The sequence below is a fragment of the Carcharodon carcharias genome, chromosome 14, assembly GCF_017639515.1.
Source record: "Carcharodon carcharias isolate sCarCar2 chromosome 14, sCarCar2.pri, whole genome shotgun sequence".
NCBI classification, from domain to species: Eukaryota; Metazoa; Chordata; class Chondrichthyes; order Lamniformes; family Lamnidae; genus Carcharodon; species Carcharodon carcharias.
Genome location: NC_054480.1, coordinates 47,054,435 through 47,074,928, shown reverse-complemented (window position 1 = coordinate 47,074,928; position 20,494 = coordinate 47,054,435).

Sequence of the window (20,494 nt, the reverse complement as noted above, 5' to 3'; positions counted from 1 at the left end):
ACGTCTCTATTACAGGAGTATTATCACAGAGGGTATGTGCATTGCCATAAGCAAGACTGAAGTCAAACATTCATAGATGCAATGTGACGATCTACGGTGTCTCCTCCCTGCATGTCATCATCATCCGCCACAAATCTAGCAGCTATGAGGGCTTCCTGAGCTTGCCTGCCTCATCTGGTCAGTGCCAGGGCCTTGTCCCTGACATTGTCACCTTCGAGGACCTCCTCAACCTCATCCCTGCCAGTGTCTACCTCATTGGAGGAGGCCCCCAGCTCCTCCATCTCCTCCTCAGCCAGCTCATCTCCCCATTGCAGCACCAGTTTGTAAAGGGTGCAGCAGATGACGATGATGCATGGCACCCTCTATGGACTATATTGCAGGGCTCTACCAGATTTGTCCAGGCACCGGAAACTCATTTTCAGCATCCCCATGGTCTGCTCCACCAAGCTGTGAATTGCAGCATCAGCCTGATTATACCGTCGCTCTGCTGCAGTCTGAGGCCGCCGCATTGATATCATCAGCCATGTCCTCTGCGGATAGCCCTTGTCCCTGAGGAGCCATCTCTGCAGCTTCCATGGATCCTGGAAGACTTCAGGGATCTGTGACTGACTGAGAATGTAGGAGTCATGGACACTGCCTGGAAACCGTGAGCAGACCAGCTATTCGCGTTCAGCGAATAGAATCGCTTGCAGTTGACATAGTTGACCGCATGAAATGACGGAGATCTGAGTGCCAAGTGAGTGCAGTTGATAGCACTTTGCCCCTGCAGGAAACCTGAGATCTGGGAAAATCCAATTGCTGTTGCACCCTGGCTGTCCTGGTCCTGGGCGAAATGCATAAGTGTGCCCTTGCAAAGATGGCATCTGTGACCTCATGGATGCTTTTGTGGGTGGAGGCTTGTGATATCCCACAGAGGTCACCTGTGGAGCCCTGAAAGGAGCCATTGGCAAAGAAATTGAGTGCCGCAGTCACTTTCACAGCCACTGGCAACGAATACCCTCCATGTCTCCATGGTGCCAAATCCTGCAGCAGCTGGCAGATGTGACCGACCAGTTCCCTAGTCAAAAGCAGTCTTCGGCGACACTGGTTCTTGGTCATCTGCAGGAATGAAAGGCGACATTTATAGACCCTAGGTCTAGCTAGGCGCCGACCAGCAATGGCTCACTGTGGCTCTTCAGCAGCATGTGTGGGAGCCCCTGCCACCCCTTCTTCCAAAGGGTGCTGCTCCTCCCTCTGCACTGCCAGGCACCTCAGTTGCTCTCTACTTAGTTGTCTTCACTCCCTGTTAGCCATGAGGCAGGCAACTAGGCTTTATGATCCTGATGTACTCCTCCTGCAAGATGAAAGTTGGCTAGCATGTGTATACTAAGAACCTCTCTTGGCCAAGTTTGAAGGCCCCTTAATGCATCCTGGAGAGTGCTGGCCACCACTTGGATGGCCAGAGATTAGTGTGCTGCATGGCTGCCTGAAATTCCACTCACCTCCACCCCACTCCACTCAACAACTGGCGGCAGCTTTGCCCACTAGACTGCATGCTGTGCTCTCAGCTCAGATGCAGGCATTCTCCTAACCTGTGCTGCAAGGCTGCACTGTTAGCTTGAACCATGAAGGAGACTGGTCCAAACCAGGGTGATGACATTGCAAGGGGCTATGAGTGCCTCCACCAGTGACTGCTCCATGACCAGCTTTAGCAAGGAGAACAAACAACATGCCTAGTCATCCAATTGTTCTGCAGCCCACCAAAACGCTCATTAGTTTGCAGTCTGTGTCTAAGGGGTGAAAAGCTATGGAGCACTTGGTGGCACTTTGCTGCTTTTGTGTTACTTGAGTGCGCAGAAAATCTAGAGGCCTGACTCCAATCATATCAATGTGGCTGCGCCTGAACTGTCTCAGTTGCAGAGGAATGGTCACTTTATACAAGGTTTCCCTAATACATAGCCGCTTCCCTCGCCTACCTACACCCCCTACACGCACATGTTTGTGCGCTACCTTCAATCGCAGGGCAGCCCTTGCCCCTGCCCCCTTTAAGTCACCTCAACATCAGGTCAGTCCTTGCCCCCCCACCCCTACCCTCCACAATCCGCCTCAACCACAGGGCAGCCCTTGCCCTCCCCCAGTGCACTTCAATCGCAAGGCAGCTCTTGCTACCCCCCATCCCCCCTCATTGCACGTCAACCGCAGGTCAGCCCTTGCCCTCACTCCCCCCTCCCGACAAATACGGCTCAACCTTGAAGTTCAATAGGTGACCCGGGCAAGTGCTCCACATCATTACTGTGTACTCACCTTCGAATTCCCCTCAAAGTGCAGCCCACCAAGTGCACGCCTTTTAATGCTGTTGTGAAACACGCCTGCATGCAATCATGCCAATGTGGGCAGACGATCCAGCTGGGAGGGTACAATTCCAGCAGGCTGGGCTTATAATGATATGCAGATGCATTACATTGAGGTTCCCGATGTCCAATTGCAGGAAATGCAGCCAGCCATTGGCGAGCAGAACAGATGATTGCAAACTGGTTTCACTAAATCGTGAAACTTCTCGCCATATTGTCCGCACACGCCACCGAACATGCCTGACGCCAGTGGGCACAGACGATTCCATCCAGTGTAATTCTCAGTAAATTTCATAGTCAAACCATATGTGGTACCATTTGCCTTTTATATGAATGAGATATTGGAATTGGTTGTTCATGCATATAAGTCTGTACTTCTTAAAAAAAAATACATGGAGATTTGGTCAATCCATTATTTTTAAAGCATCAGTTCACTTTTTGCCAAATGAAACTGAATTGAAATTTGCTTCTCCATATGAAGAAGAAAGTGTTGCAGTCCATTTTGTAGATTTGTATTCTTGTGACATCTCTTCCTCCATCAGTAGTCTTCTGTAGTTCATGTAATGATTGGAAGCATAATGAAAGATAATAAGAACAAAGAAATGTGCAGTTTTGAAATTGTCTTCCTGAAAAATTTTTGTTAATTCTAATTGTTTTTCAGTTTGTGCTGGTCCAGAGATTAAATCAAAATACTTCATTAATTGAGATTGCGAATAAAAGGAGAGAGCTATAATAGTATCATTGTAAATGGCCTTTTTGCTACAGTGAGGCAAATATGTTGCTCTAAGTTTTCTACTGGTCAACTGTTTCAAATACATTTGATGACCAGCTTTCAGCTGAACTCAACAGTGGGTTGTAGGGCTTGAAAATTGCAAGTTCAGGTTTTAAGAGGATAGTTTTTTGTTGGTTGTTAGTAAAGTTATTAATTTATTAAAGTTCATAACTCGTTAAACATTTTTGCAATGCAAATGTGAAGCTATGGATATTAAGCTAATGTTTTCCCCTAATTATTACATAATAATGGTGTCAAACCATTTGTAGCCATGTGAAAGTGATAGTATAAACCCAGAGCTGGGACCTGACCTGAGTCTGGATCACAGCGAGGTTTCTCACACTGCTTAGATGTGATACTGTGTGCAGTGTAACTTCTGTGCAATGTCAACCTGAGTTTAAAAAAGCAGAGTTGTGTCTAAAACTTTTAAAACTCATTTAAAACTCTATAGAGTCTGTTTTAAAGCAAGCAGGCAAAGATGAAGCATTTACCATCTAAGGGTAGAGATCTGCACAATCACCAAAGCAGAGCTCAATCCGGGCAGCAAGAGAGTAGTTTGCACCTAGGGAATGTAACCATGGCTTTGCTGGTTGAGAACTGCATACTTTACCTCCTGATCTCAGCCTTATAGCACAATCAAATCACAGCCTAAAGCAATACTTTTTATAAGCATCTTTTTAATGTGAGTATGAGAAGGAACTTTGAGTATATCGATAGCACCTAAGTCAGCCTCCAATCAGCTGAAAATATCAATTCATATAAACTAGTACCTTAGTAGCCTGAGGCTATTCTACAACCATCAAAGGTTATGTTAAACCACAGACTGTTTTGATGCAAAGGAGGCAGGATTGAAACTATTTCTAAGGATATGAAATTTCAAGGTTTGGATATTCTGTTTTACTATAGTCTAAATCCAGCCAAATAATTGCATGATAACTGAAACAATTATCTTTGTTTTATTAGAGTTACCATAAAATAGCAAGCAATTCAGTCATGAGTATTCTTAATCAGTTACATCCCATGCCGTTTACAAAAAGCACCTTTTTTGATTAGCTTCTTTCCTCAGGGATATACTCTTGTGTTTGCACAGTAAGTTACCCATCGCACAAAAATTGTTATGCAATAGAAAATGTTGTTATGTAAATTATGTTGGCCCATGATTTGCTGCCAAAATAACAGTGAGGCTAATGCCGTCATTTATGCTAGCTAGGAATATAAAGACAGATAGCAAGAGTTTCTGTAGATATTTTAAAAAGAAAAGAGTCAACAAAGTGAGTGTTGGTCCTATGGAAAGTGAGCCTGGGAATTAATATTGGAAAATAAGGAGATAGCAGATGAATTGAACTAGTGTTTTGCATCGGCCTTCACTATAGAGGAAAGAAGTAAGATCCCAGAAATAACTGTACATCAGGAAATGGAAGGGAGGATGGAACTCAAGAAAGTTACAAGCACCAGGAAAGTGGTACTGAGAAAATTGTTGGAGCTGCAGGCCAAGTCCTCAGGTCCAGATGGACTTCATCCTAGGGTCTTAAAAGAAATGACTAGTGAGATAGTTGACGCTTTGGTTTAATTTTCTAAAATTCCCTAGATTTGGGGAAGGCTCCATTAGATTGGAAAATAGTAAATGTAATTCTTTTATTCAAAAAGGCAGGGAGACAGAAAGCAGTAGACTACAAGCCAGATGGCTTAACATCTGTCATGGGTCAATTGCTAGAAGCTATTATTAAAGATATGATAGCTGGGCACTTGGAAAAATTCAGGGCCAAAATGGTTTTGTGAAAGAGAAATCATGTTTAACCAATGTATTGGAGTTCATTGAAGAAGTAACATATGCTGTGGATAAAGGGGAACCAGTGGATGTGCTATATTTAGGTTTCCAGAAGGCATTTGATAAGATGCCACATCAAAGGTTATTGCGAAAAATAAAAGCTCATGGTGTAGGGGGTAACATATTGGCATGGATAGAAGATTGGCTGGCTAATAGGAAACAGAGTGTTGGCATAAATGGGTCTTTTTTCTGGTTGGCAAGATGTAACGAGTGGCGTGCCACAGGGATCAGTGCTGGGGCCTAAACGTTTTGCAGTTTATATAAATGATTTGGATGAAGAGAACAAAGATATGTGCCTGAATTTTTCTCTTGTCAGGCGCGTGCAATCGGTGGGCCTGGGAGCAGACGGGAAACGGGCCCCCAACTACAATTGGCCCCCAACTGCGATTTCATGCTGGTTGTCTAATTAACAGCCAGCCAGTGTGAAACATGTGCTGAGAAAGGCTTAGCCCTGCCGGTGGGGGCGGGAAGAGGGCGGGCGCCAACGTTACTGTGGGTTTCTGCCCATTTCGGACAGAGATGAGGAGAATTTTTTTTCTCTGTCAGAGGGCTGTGAGTCTTTGGAATTTTCTTCCTCAAAAGACAGTGAAGCAGAGTCTTTGAATATTTTTAAGGCAGAGGTAGATAGATTCTTGATAAGCAAGGGATTGGAACATTATCGGGGTTAGGCGGGATTATGGAGTTGAGGTTACAATCAGATCAGCCATGACCTCATTTAACATTGCAGCAAGCTCTAAAGGCTGAGTGCCCTACTCCTGCTCTGAATTCGTATGTTCATATGTGTAAATACTACAGAACTTTCAGATGAAGTGTAGATGCATGAGTAAACAGGGAAATTTAAAAGTTGTGATGCTCTGCCATTGGCTTAGTGAGCACTAGCTTTTGTTCTAGGAATCACCATAGAAATTCATTGAGCAGAATTAAGTTTCTGTATTGGCAGAATAGATAATAACTAAACTGGCCATGGAAAGTGAAGTCAACTCATTTTGCGTCTAAATATCCTTTTAACAACATAAATGTTAATTACTGCCAAACAACCTCTCTGGCACTAGAGATTAACTATTACAAGTATGAAGTCTCATTCCTTTAGGTCACAACTGTTGCTAGAGATTCCTTTAAAAAAATAATTTATTTTACTTTCTCTTGATGTCCCTTTTCTTATTTGTCTCTCTATCTCTTAATCCAATCTTTTTTTTCCTCCTTTATTTGACATTCTGTGCTTGATTTGACATTGAATTCACCCATTCTAGACTTCATTGTTCAGACCATTTCATAATCTGATTTGTTAAAGAGATACACAGTTGCTTGCCCTGTTTACTCAGATCCCAGGTGTCTTTCAGAGGGTGCCACACCAATCCATCTCAAACTTCCAACAACTTACAGCACAACGTATTGTCAGTTACCTCAAATTCTGGGTCATTAATTTTTTTAGTTTCACAGTTTCTTTAAGGTATTGCATTTAGAAACTGTTATGTTCTACAATTTGTTTGCTTTACTTGCGAACACGGTTGCACACCTATATAATGGCTGGTGAGTTGGCAACAATATACTGCAGACACAGAGACCAATATAAGATGAAGCACATGCTGTTTATTCACACAGATAACAGCACTAACATAATGTGTGTTTCTCCAACCAGACCCTACTCTAAACTACCCTTAACACTGTAACCCACGCTACACAACAATTGGGTCATACAGTCACATGGTCAATCTGCTCACATTCTCTTAAAGACGTATCGTGCCTCAGATGACCTCATCCCTCTCCTTTACTTGAGAGTACAATTTATAATCTTTACAATATATGAACTATTTACATAAATAAACTATTTACAAATTCATACTCTCTAGAGGTTTCTTCAAATGTATCAACTGTCATAGTACTATGACTTCGGATGGTTTATCTGAGGTCTCCCTCTCAGGAGTTATCTGTCCACTAGGCTCCTCAGTAGGAACCTGTAAGTTTGTCTCTTCAACTCTCTCAGGCTCAACAGATCCTACAGGTACTTCCATAGCACCTGTGCTTTGGACTCCAATGGGAATGTTTTCACTCTTTCGGGCCCCATCACATGCACTCATGCTGCCCCTCCCCTCCAAGTTCAATAATGTGAAGGGCAACTGTCAGGCAGGTTCTGAGAATCAGGACATTGGGCGAAGCTAAATTCAACACGGAATGATCAACTAAATGTTGTGTAAACAAAAAAATTTGTTAGCAATTCCACTTTTTCTTCCTACGTGTCTTCTTTTGATCAGTTTTCTTCTTGGTAGTGCTGACTTTAAGCTCGGCCTTCTTTTTAATTTCCCTATTGGCCAGACTAGGCTCAGGTATGAACTCAACTTGAGTGAACTCAGTGGTTGAGTCTTCCAGCATTTCCTCATCTGTCAGCTCCTTTGGAAACTCAGGGGTCTCTACTTTTAAAGCTTCTTGGCTTTTATGTAGCTGATTAATCAGCTCTTCCATTTCTTTTTTACATTTTTTAGTTGTTTCCTGGAGAATTAAGTATTGTTGTGCTTTTTTGGCTAATTGATTCTTATTTTAGCCAGAGATATGCTGAATTCTTCCTGTTCTCCCTCATACCTTTTTAGGGGTACAGATTGGGATCTGCGGGAATCTTGCAATATGTGGAAATCCTTCAGCAGGTTTTCTTTTTCTTTTTGGAGGTTACTGACTTCAACTTGAACTCTGCCCTGAAGCTTCAGCTCTACGAGTTCCTTTTGCTAAGTCTTAACAGGCTCCTTTTTCCAAACAGCAACATTTGCTGTCTCTGATTGAGATCTCAGTAATCTCTCAAGATTGATCTCTCTTAAACAGTTTCTTCTGAGGAGACCTGGTCCTCTGCCTGCTATCACCATTAGGGGTAGATTAGCAGACTGGCTTCTATACTGTACTGGAACCTTGCATATACCTCTTACTCATATGTCTTTGCCTGTATACATCTTTAATTCAGCATCTGAATTTTCCAGATTTAGTGAGTAGCCTCATCCATTCAGATATTTAAACCTATATCCCCCTATAACTGTTGTGGATGCTCCTGTAACCACCTCCATTTGGGTGGGTTTTCCGTTGACTTCCACTGCCATGTAAAGTGGCTCTGTTTTACCCACTTTTAAGTTGTGTAGCAAGGAAACGTCTGACTCTGCTTCTTCTGGTTCCTCTGTTATATGGATTTCACAATTTCTGCCTTTTTATTTGAACTTTTGTCTCAATCTGTCTTTACATTAATGTATAATGTGCCCATTGCAATGGCAACACTCGGTTCTTTTAAATTGTTGTTCATTTATGGACTGTCTTGTTCTAATTCTGCCATTATTAATGTGGGTTTTATCTGTTAAACAATTGCTTTTTGTTGGTTTGTTAATGGTGGCTGTTTCCTGCCTTTCCGTGAAGCCCAGCGTTTCTACGCCATTTCTAACCGGTCCCTTCCTCCCGACGTGAAGGACTGCGCCATTTTGTGCTCCCTTGATTTTTTCTGAGTCCCTGACTGCACTCTCCGTTGCGAGCGCCAACTCTAGCGTCTTGCTGAAGTCTAAATTTGTTTCTGACAACAAACTTTTTTGAATGGCGTGTTTGTTAATCCCGCATGCTAATTGGTCTCTTAACATGTCATTAATTGATGTCCCGAACTTACATTGCTCTGTCAGTTGTTTTAAGGCTGCTATATAGCAAGCAACTGTCTCCCCAGGGGCGTGACATTTCAAATTGAATTTAAAACGCTGCATTGTTACCAAGGGTTTCGGCTGAAAGTGGCTTTTCACAAGATTCACCAACTCATCAAAGCTCATAGAATCTGAGGTGCTCGGTGCTGTTAGACTGCGAATTAGGCCGTATGTTTTACTGCCACATGTCAATAAGAGGAACGCTCACCTCTCTCCTCCCCAATATGTTATTGGCCAAAAAGAAAAACACAAGGCATTCAATATAATGCAACCAGTCATCAGTGGTCTGATCAAATGATTCGATGCAGCCAAATTGTGACATACTGGAGGCAGATAGCTTCAACAACAATGGTGAGGGCTGTACTTACAATCAGCCTGTAAGGCCCTGCTGATTCTCCTCAGTCGAGTTTTCGCGGCTTTCCTTGGTGCTGTCGACCGGTCGTGTTTTGCCTCGTTACCAGTTGTTATCTTCTACAGTTGGTCGCTTTACTCGCGAACATGGTTGCATGCCTATCTAACAGTTGGTGAGTTGGCAACAATATACTGCATACACAGAGAACTTTATAAGATGAAACACATGCTGTTTATTTACACAGATAACTGAGCATTGATATGATGTGTGCTACTCCAACCAGACCCTACTCTAAACTACTGTTAACATTGTAACCTGCACTACACAGCAACTGGATCATACAGTCACGTGGTCAATCTGCTCACATCCTCTTAAAGATGTACTGCACCTCAAATTACCACAGAAGCTCAATATGCAGACTAAATATTTAAGATTGTTCCAATATCCAAGCTACTTCCCAGATGGTGGGGACAGATCTGAACATCACACTGCCAAAGAAGATAAACAAGCTAGAAACAGGAACCCACCTCAGAAACGTGCAGTGAAAAATATTGTTGATATTAAATGGACAAGGGCAGGACATTTCTCACAGTTATCAGGACTATTAGCATAAATCCCATGTTCCCGGACAAACAAAAACTCGGTAATTATGAGCAAATAAATACATTCTTTAACTTTTGGGTCCATGTTTCTCCCAATACTAGTACACCCATGCTAAACATCAATTTGTCAGTGTATGACTCATAGAATCAAATTAAATCAAATTTACTTCATATGAATAAGAATTCATAAAAACATAACTCAAAACGATCTAACTCCTGAGGAAAAAACTGGGAGTTATGCTCAAAGGAGCCCACTTTAATGAATCAGAATCCAATGAATTGACATGCTGTTCTCCTGTGATGGTTCAAGAATCAGACAAACCATACACCCAACAAACATATAAGACTTATTAATGCTGAGTAATACAGTCAAAAACTTTGATATATTAATGCCAAGGAAATATCCCTGACCCTTCAATAATTAATCCTGGTATGTTAATAATGTTCAATAATTATTGCAGAAGCTTTAATCAGCTCACTCACATACTGTTGCATAGATTGCCTCAGACTGCCCCACTTTTACACTCCCTCAGGTAGGAGGGATTGGCCTTTCTGAAACCTTGATCTAAGTAAAAGCATACATATAACTAATTCATGATTAATCATGATTTTAGGTTAAGCTTGACTTAATGAAGGAATAGGTATAATACCATGTCGATGTCATCATACTTATATTGTTCAAGTAGAAACATTTCATATGAAGAACAATGGCAATAGCAGTTGAATGATGATTTCTCATTAGAAGGGCCAAAATTGTTTTATTCACTACTAACAAAATGATGGTAAGGCTGTTACTAGCAGTTTGAGATTGCTGCACCAGCAGCTTCTAATAGATATGCTTAATAAAGTATGCAGACCTGGGCTCCTGCCTGGTAATTTTAAATGTTGAGTGTGCAAGTAGGAGTGTCTAGACTTTTAACATATTGTAAATTAACTCTGCATAAGTTCACAAAGTGCTGCTGTGCTGGAGTGATACTCCATGTACTATCAGGTCAAAGCAGTATGAGATTAATTGTTCAAGTGGGCAATCACATCAGAACTTGACCCTGGCATAATAAGGGCTGACATTTCAGGCTGCCACTAGGTTGATCACATCCAAAGTGAGCTCTAACTGCAATGACTCAGCTTTTGGGACATTTACTTGATCCAGAAGCTCTGCTGATGCTCACTTGCAATTTAGCAGTGCTTCGGGCCTAGAAGTGGGAAGGAAAAATTAGTTGTTATAGTACGCCTGAGAGGCCAGCAAAAGTAGGAATGACCTTCTGGGTGCTGCCAAAAATTGCAGTCAGAAGCCATAAGTCCCCCATACCACCCTGCTGGGCCTACAAAAAGTCACCATGGAGATGCTGGCTGCCTCTCTCTCTCTCTGACTGAAGAAAGGTTGCGTCCAAAATCTAATGTCCACTTTAAAGGCCCTCTTCCAAATGGGAAAAGCACCAGCAATCAAAGAGGAAAATGAGGTTGAAGGACCAAGATCACCTCTTCCAAGCTTATTTATATTGTCGTTTGATGTTTGTGCCAGTTAAGGCATTTGGATGGCTTTTTTAAGTGGAAGAGCTGAGGAATCATGAAGGGTCAAAGGCGAAGTGCAACAGCTCTTTGTAACATTTTTGTGAGCCTTGTCCACAGGGAATAAGAGGTCCCTGGATGCAGAGTGTAGGGAAACAATCCATAATGCCACTTTGCTTCCCTGCAAGGCAGGGGCATAGAAGTAACAGTATTGCTATGCCTTAAGGTTTGGGTTTTATTTCTGATTTTATGTTCCTCATGGGACTACATAAAGCTGTTTTTATGAGAGAATGACTTATTATCTATACTTCTAAAAGGAAAACTGGAGAGGCTAAAGTGACTATCCTAGAAATAAATGAGCCAGTGACTTTATGATTAGTCTTTCTTCAAAGATTTGTGACAAACTCTTAGCTCCTTACTATTAAATAAATTAGATTTTGAGCAAAATAATCAAATTTGCATGCTTCTGTTCAAATAATTTTTTTGAAGAAGGCAAAACAGCGTTCTTGGCTGAGCTTGTGAAGGGCAACAAATGGAAATGTGTTTGGCTGACATTCTACATTCCTGTGCCTTTACCAGATAACAAAACAGTGGTGTTAATATTTGCAACTTGATGGATTATATGTTAATCATGTTCATTTGTAAAAGACAGAAGGATGTGAAATAACAATATTATGGCTATGTATGGAATTAATGTCTGCAATTGTCTGAATTGGAGATTTCATGGTGAGTTTCTCGTCTTAACCATATAATGCTTGGCATATATGATGAGAACCTCATCATTTTGTGCGGTTATATATTTGGGCTGCACTTCAATGAACTTTGAAGCAGAATAAAACTCTGCTTGCTAATTTGAAGTACACATTTAGTTGCCTCTTCCGTCTGCATTACTAAGGAAGTGAGCTGGCTAGATTACTTATTCTTTTGTCACCCCAACATGCACTGAGACTCTCTGATTAATTTTGCCTCTGTTCTCTTTTCTGAGTGATGTATTACCAGTCCTGATCATGGCGAACTATGCATGAGTAATCCTCATTTGGATGACAATTCTGGAAGAACCAGCTGCAGGCCAGTGTAATGATCAAATTAGTTTGCAGGATGGCAGGTGGGGAAGGATGATAACTGCAGAGATGAAATATTTTTGGAGATCAAGGCAGGGATAATACGGGGGTGGTGGGGATTGATGGAAACAACATTGGTGTGGATCTGACGTGCCCCACGCCAACTCGCAATAAAGTGCCGCGTGATGAACTAATGAGGGTCAAGTGGAGCTTCCGCCCTCTGGAGCTGCTGGCCAAACTGATTGGCCAGCATCTCCATCAGTCCTGGCAGCAAGAGGAAAGCATCAGTGGCTGCTGGTAGGGCTGCAGCAGAAGGTGAAGGTGAATACCCAGGTAAGTCCAAGGTCTTTTGTGGGCCCAAAGAGTTTGGGTAGGCTAGAGGAGGGGGCAGAGGATTGATGGGGTGGGCTTAAGAGAGAGAGTGGATAGGGAGGAGGTAGGAGAGAGGCAGGGGTTTCAAGCTTAAGGGGGGCCACCCCATCATCAGCAAAGGGGAGCCCCGAAGTGCAACACCGCCCCTTCCCCCAGCTCCTTCCTTCCCACCCTTTATCCATCTCAGGGAAAAAAAAACTGGGCTGCCTGATCTCGCCCAGCTGCCCACGCTAACCATTTTATAGCATGGGCAGCATATTATCAGGGTCAATTGGCTTGATAACAAACCTAATTGACCCTTAAATACTTACTTAAATATGGCAGGCGGACTGCCGATTTTGGCACACATCCACCCTTCATGTTAGGGAAGCGAGCTCCAGGGTGGACAGGAAGGTGGTGGGGTGGTACTCACCTATTTTGTGTGTTCCCCCAACCCCCATGGAAAACAAGCACACTGGGGAAATGAAATTCTGCCCCAAGTTGCAGACTTAGGCACAGCTACAATTTTCAAGTTATTCGGGTGATGTTTCACTTTTACCACAGAAATGAAAATTGGGCAGGATTTATATTGAGTGGGGTGTGTAATGGGCGAAGTGTGCAACTGGTGGGTGTGAATCACATGAGGCACATGTAATAGGTGGGTTGTGAATTGGGCAGGGTGTGTAATGGGCAGGATGTATTTTGAGTGGAGCATTTAATGGGTAGGGCTTGAATTGGGCAGAGCATAAAACAGATGAGTTATGGATCAGGCTGGCTGTGTAACAGGTGGGGAATGAATCAAACTGGGCCTGTAAGGGGCGGGGTGTTAATTGGGCGGTCACTCTGCTACTGCCCATTTTCAGCCTGGTGCTGCAAATGGAATTTAACCCCATTGGTTCTAAGCAACATTTGAGGCACATTTTGTTTCAGACTCAAACCTAATTTGGTAGCAAGGTCGAATGGTCTTGTCTGATCATAACATCTTAACACAATTGCCTGCATTTTGCAACAAGAATGACAGTGAAACTGTCAGCATTTGGCTTCATTATTCCTTTGCAAGTGATGTTTGAAATTCACTTACATGCTGTTAAACATGCAAATCTAGAAGTTGCTGTCAGTGATTTTACACTTCCCCATAGGGTGATCTCTTGAAGTCCCCCCAGTCTGCAATCAATTAGACATCAGTGCACTGATGGCAACCTGCCATTTTACACAATCAAGTTGAATTTTCATCTGCTATGGAGGCAGATATCAGCCAAACATAGAATTTTTTCAGAGAAAATCCAATTTTCCTCTTCATTTCCAAACCCATGCCATTTTTGTGTGCCTTTTTCACAGATTGGGAATGCCTTCTGTATGAAAAGCACAGTGGGCCCCACTGATATTGGATTCCCAAGTATAAGACGGAGACACAAACCACATTTTCTAATCCCTACCATTTTCATCAGAACCCATGCATTTATCAAACTGAATAAACCTACATCTCCTTAGTTGAGTCATAAAGAAATTCAGCAGGCCAGAAAGAGGGTGTAAGTTAAGAGCAGCAACTTTCCTTGGTGTTTTTCTGCAACTTTTAACCACCAAATGTTGCCTGCAAGCACGTTGAGTGTTTGGTAGGGATGGGGGAGTGGATAGAGGAAGGGAATGGACAATTTGGCCACCTACTCCATAAGTGGAAGATATAAGGTGATCTGAAATGTGATTATAAACATGAGTCCAAGACCATAGAGCAAATCACATCAACCTGCCCACTAAGATTTGTTGCAGGCAAGGCATCCATTTCTCTGCTCAATATCGCAGCACGGCATTGAATGAAATGCCAAACTAGATATCCCATTCTAAGCTTTTCTGTCATAGAACATAGTAGTAATAAGACTGCTGGGTCTGCAAGTGTTTTAATGGAGTTGTCCACCACTTACACACTGGAAAGGATGGGCTCCAAGATCTGTGCAAAATTGGTGCCAAAGTCCTACTTGGCCCTTGACCTTGCACACAAGCCTGTCATGGCACCAAGCATTTCATTGTACACACCTATCGGCCTTCCTCTTTAGGTCTTTCTGTCAAGTGCTCGTTTGAGTTCTCTGCATCAAAACCTGTGTGCAACCTCAGCCTCTGGTGAGCTGGCAACTGTTTTACTCTTGTCCACTGGTCTGGTTCTGTCTCTCACTGCAAGTCGATCCCATCTCTAAACTAATGTCCAAAGTACGCACAGTGTCAGCACCTGAGCTGGTGGCTGCTAGTATGAGAGCAAGTCACAATTTCTTCTTTATCCTGTCTTCCTGCTTTTCCACCTCATGCTCATCCAGCACCACCTGACCAGACTGCAGTTCTTGGGTATCTGAAAGGAGAAAGACAAAATGGATAAATTGTGGGGAGGGGAAGGGGGGAAAGCAAGAGATCCATTCTAACAATGTCTTCAGCTTTTAGTTCGTAAGAGATTGTGGGTGAGGATGAAGTGGGATGTGAGACAGAGGATTAGTTAAGAGGATACCCTCACTTATCATTTCAGCCGCTCTGCTGAATATGGCCTGAGGTAAGAACACTGGAAAGATGGCGACCTTCGTCTCCTTCATGGGGCTGAGGTCATGCAGTGGTGCACATTCACAGACAGTTCGGATCTGTTGTTCCTGGTTATGCGCCACTTTATCCTGCAAGGGAGAGCCAAACGCATCAGTGATCGTGATGCAATGTGCTGAGTGATGTGGTTGTCATGGTCCAGCAGCTGACAGTGTGTGCAAGCTGTGAGATGTTGGTGTGAGGCTTGCAGCAATGCCAAAAGTGTCAAGTTAAGGTGAAGCTATGAATGTTAACTATAAGTTATGATTTATAGAGGTTGTTGGTATGAGTTGTGGGGGTCTGGTACATTTAGCAGTCTGCAAAATTAATGCAGTTGGTGAGATGTGACATTTGAAAATACACTCATTGACATTGGCCACTGTTTGCGACACTACATATAGGTCCTTCGGACTAGACTCCATTGACTGCCATCGCTATCTGAACCCACTGCCTTTGCAAAATTTGCATGGGTGTCTTCAAGACCCTCAGTGGATATAGATCAGCTCTTCATCCCCCCACCTCCTGTATCAAGGTGCCCAGTTAAGTGCCAGAAAATCTAGGGGCACACTGCGCCATATTGTGCCATTCTTTTGTCTTTTACAGACCAAATTCAGTTGTAGATTACTCCAGAACCCACTCCTGACACAGTGCGCCTCCCATTTAAGAAGTACAGGCTAGATTTTACAGCCCTGCTCAGGCATACAGCCATTCAACAGCATGCTTAGGGCTAGCTGTGTGCCACACAAAGTCTGTGTGCTGCCTGCCATCACAAGCAATTTGTGCAGATTAATCCCACATCATGATCCCTGCACCTGTTTTCAGGCCCTGTCTAATTTTGTGGCTGATGCATTTAAACTGATGCAATTTTTAATGTTGGTGAGCGCACTGAACCTCAGTGTGCACTTTTGTAAAGGATATTAATAACTTGTGGTACTTGGACTTGCTATATGAGAAGAATGAACACAAACAATTAATGTAGACTAAGACTGACAGTGGAATTAAAACTAGTATCAAAATGTCAAAACGCTAATCATTCAAAGAGAATCTGATTATTTTTGACAAGTTTGGATGGAAAAAGTAAATCTAGCAACACTTTTACTTACACCTGGACAAAAGCAGAAACTTCACCTTGTGAACTCTAAGTGTCCTCGCTTCTTTTTCTTTTCATGCATGGATTGTGAGCATCATTAACCACAACAGCATTTGTTACCCATCCCCAATTGACTTTTGGAAGGAGGTGTGAACCCCTGCAGTCCATATGCTGTAGACACATCGTAGTGCTGTTAGGGAGGAAATTCCAGGATTTTGGACCAGTGACAGTGAAGGAACAGCAATGTAGTTCCAAGTCAGGATGGTGTGTTACTTGGAGGGAAACTTGCAGGTGGTGGTGTTCCCATATGTGCCTACTGCCCTTGTTCTTCAAGGTGGTAAAGGTCAGGGGTTTGGAAGGTGCTATCAAAGGAGACTTGGTGAGTTGCTGCAACACATATTGTAGGTGCATGCTGCTACCACTGTGCTTTGGTGGAGAAAGGAGTGAATGTTCAAGGTGGTGGATAGGGTGCTGATCAAGTGGGCTGGTTTGTCCTGGATGTGTCAAGCTTTTTGAGTGTTGTTGGAGCAGCACTCTTCCAGGCAAATGGATTGTATTCCATCACATTCCTCACTTGTACCTTGTAAATGGTGGACAGTTTTTGGTGGGTCAGGAGATGAGTTACTCACTGCAGAATTCCCAGCCTCTGACCTGCTCTTGTAGCCACAGTATTTACTGTTAAGTTACAATGTCTTTGAATGACCATCTCCCGATGATCATTAGCTGGCACTTTGTCTTGAGTGAACGTTATTGCCCAAGTCTGAACTTTGCTGCATGCGGACACAGACTGCTTCAGTGTCTGTAGAGTTGTGAATGGCACTGAACACTGTGCAATCCTCAGTGAGCACCCCCAGTTCTGGCCTTATGTTAAAGGGTGTCATGAAGAGATACTAATGTCTATAATGTTATTAGAAATTAATTTTTAAAATAGAGTTCTAGTGGGGTCTGTGTCTATGTGTGTCTTAATTAGATTAAATCCAGCTAGTCTGGTTCTTTGATGTATAGTAGTTTGAAGATGGTAATTAGATTAACCTAAGGAGGATAGAAGGTAAAGGGCAAATTGGTATTTGTTAAAAGAAACCATTCAAGACTGCAGATGAAATCTCATACCTGGATAGAAGATGCCAAGCTTACCATCTTACTGATAAAATTGGTGGGATGAAAGGATGTTATTGTTAGAAGAGGCAAAGTTAAAAGCCTAGTGATAGAATGAAAAAATTACATTCAAAGAGAAAGATATGTATAAAGGAGAAAGGAGATTGTATGTAAGGTAGAGGCATTTTAAGATTAATCAAGTATGAGAAGCCTCCAGCCTGTACGCCCCAAGTGTGCCTGCAAGGACCCAGAGCTGAAAGAAACTCACTTTTAATGCGACTGTCCAGGATGTGTTTTTCCAGATGTCCATTAAATATATGAGTTTTTATGTTGCCTTAACAGGGGTATAGCTGAGAGTCATATTATTTAGGGGATGTTTGCAGTTACTATAGTAGTAATTTTGTTGGCATATGTATGTATTTACAATCTCTCTTGTATTAATAAATGTTTAATTTCATTCCATAAAAAAACCTCGAGACTTGGTAGTCTTATTACTATTGAATTTATAGCCTGTATCTCAAAACATATAAATTACAAAACAGGGTTATGACAGTTGTTTCAAATTTCCCTCTGGGATTTGAACAACTTAGCTTTTACCATCAGTTGTGTCATAATAGAGGGAAAGTCATTCATGAAGCAGCTGAAGATGGTTGGGCCAGCTGTCCTGAGGAACTTTTGCATTCATGTTACATGCATGCATGAGGGCGCTAAGATATAATAACTAAAGTGTTGAATGTTTTATGTTTTTGAAAACTATTGCCCCATCTCCAACCTCCCTTTCCTTTACAAAGTTCTTGAATTTATTGTGTCAACATAAATCCAAACCCAAAACTTCATGTTTGAATCCCTCTTATCAGGTTTTTTTCTCTGCCACAGTACTGGAATAGCTCTTAAAGTCACAAATTACATCCTATATTACTGTGATATGAGTCAACTTTCCCTTCTTGATCTGTCTGCAGCGTTTGACAAGGGCCCAGATTTTCTCTCCGGTGTTGGGTGCGCAGAGTGGGGAAAATTCTCAGATCCATGAACCGGTCCTTTAAACATGGCTGCCTGGATGACGGATCTTCAGTCGGGGGGATTGGGTGGGGGAGGGGGGGGCGGGGATGGGGTGGTGGGGGGCACGAGCTGGATTAGAAATCGGGCGGGCGACACAAGAAGAGCTGAGAAGGATGCTGGGTGTGGAGATGGATTGGGCAGAAGGTCTGCCTCGGGGATCTGGCACTGCACCCAAAGTTTAAAAATAAGGAATAAAACAGGAAACATCCCTCCAGTTCTCACCGCTCACCTCCCACACATTCCCCATGTTCCATCCATGCCACTTCATGCACCCACCCAAACCCATAGCTCCTTATACCTTGCATACCAACCTATGCCTCTCCACCCACCTTTATACATCCTTATACCATCCATGTCAACCTATGCCCCTCCACCCTCCCCCATGTCCCCTCATACCCTCCATGCCACCTCATGCTCTGCCACCAACCCTCTATGCCAACTTAGTGCCAACTCATGTAATCATGCCCCCTGTTAGGAAATAGAGATAGTTTAAGTTATATTGGTGTTTGTGGGCATTAGGAGTGAGGTTTAGCTTTAAAGTTTAAGTTTGATTTCTATTTCTGTATCTCTGTGTTAAGAAAGGTCAAACTAAATTTTAGTTTCGCTTTAAAAGGTGTTTGCATTTCTAATGAGAGTTTTACGGCTTAAGGTGTTAAGAAAACGCAACAACAGCAAAAACAGTGCTGTTGCTTAGCAACAGGGATCCTGAGAGGCAGGTCCCTCCCACAGACACACAGAAAAACTTAAAAAAAAAACAGCAGTTTTGAGTTCAGTTTGTTTGAAGACAGCTGTCAAGCAGAAACAATCTAAAAGGGACAGATAGCCAGTCCCAAGGTAAAATTGGTTGAAAGTAGCTACCAGGAGAGACTGGAGCTAAGAGGGCAGATATAAAGTCCCAAGCTAAAGAAAAACCCCAAAAATTCAGGGGGTGGAACAGGAGAAAGTCCCAAACTGACCTTCTTGTCAAAGGAACGACAGTAACCTGGAAAAGGTCCTGTTAAGTGAAGCTAAGCATAAGAGGCAGAGAGAAAGGCTCCAAACATCAGATTTAAAGAGACAAAAGCTGCAGAAATCAGATTTAAAGCAAGAACACTTGCAAGAGGCAAGGAGGTCCAAAGCGATGGTTGAAGGTCTGTAACTCTTTGCTATAGGCATGTGAAGCAGTGGTACTATTGATGGCTGAGTCATTGAGAATGTGTGGAAGACACCTGGAGTGCATGTGGTGACCCAGGGAAGAGGAACATCTGAAGGAGAGCTCGAAACCCTAGAGGTGAGCCCTTGCACAAGGCATCTGAGAGAAAGGGTTGGTTTGGGAGAAGATTCCAATGCGAGGTCTTGGAGAGTGGAGATTGTAAACCCCCGTGTGAAAAATAGAATGTGGTGAGACCGGTTGGCTCACAGTGTGACAAGCGTCTGCGGGGGTTGGGGGGGGGGGGGGGTTGGTGGGGGGGTGGGGGGGAGGGAGTGGAGTTGAGAAGAGATCCATAGCAGCTGGTTGAGGTGGCATTTGTCACTTGGTTCCAGAGTGTAATGTGTCTGACCACAGATCACCATAGGTTTACATGGACTGTGTACTTATTGTGAACATTAGGATGTAAAATAGCTTTGTAACTTGTGTCATCCTTACAAATCTGTATAAATCTGTAAAAGATATAGCTGTGGGTGAAGAAGTATTATAATATAGTTCATCTTTTCTTGTTTAATAAATATTTAATAGTTTTGTTAAAAGTTCATTAGCTGACTCCGGTGACTCTGTTGAATAGCTACTCTCCATCTACCTAAACAATCAAATTAGAAATTAGGGTCTATCAAGTGTGATTCCACTTTGAGATCAGGCTTGTCCAGGGGTAACCTCAGCTGGGATCATAACACCCCACACACCACCCTTTGTGTACCATGCCACCTTACCTACTATCCACCACGTGCAGATATCAGGATCCATGCAGAGGTGAGATAAAATAAAATTTGATAAAATAAAGTTCTAAGTGTCTATTGCAGGCTTCACTAAATTGAAAAAACACTCCAATCATAAAAAAAATTACTACATTTATGTTTCTTCAACTAAATAAAGCCTCACAACATTTCACTGAAGTGCACAATCCCTTATAACAATAAACACTGGAAATCATAGTCCCACATGAATGAGTCTATAAGCACTTGAGGCTATTAATCAAACTGTGAAATGACAAGCACTCTACTGTGATAATGGATGGTTGTGAAATTAGTCATGCAG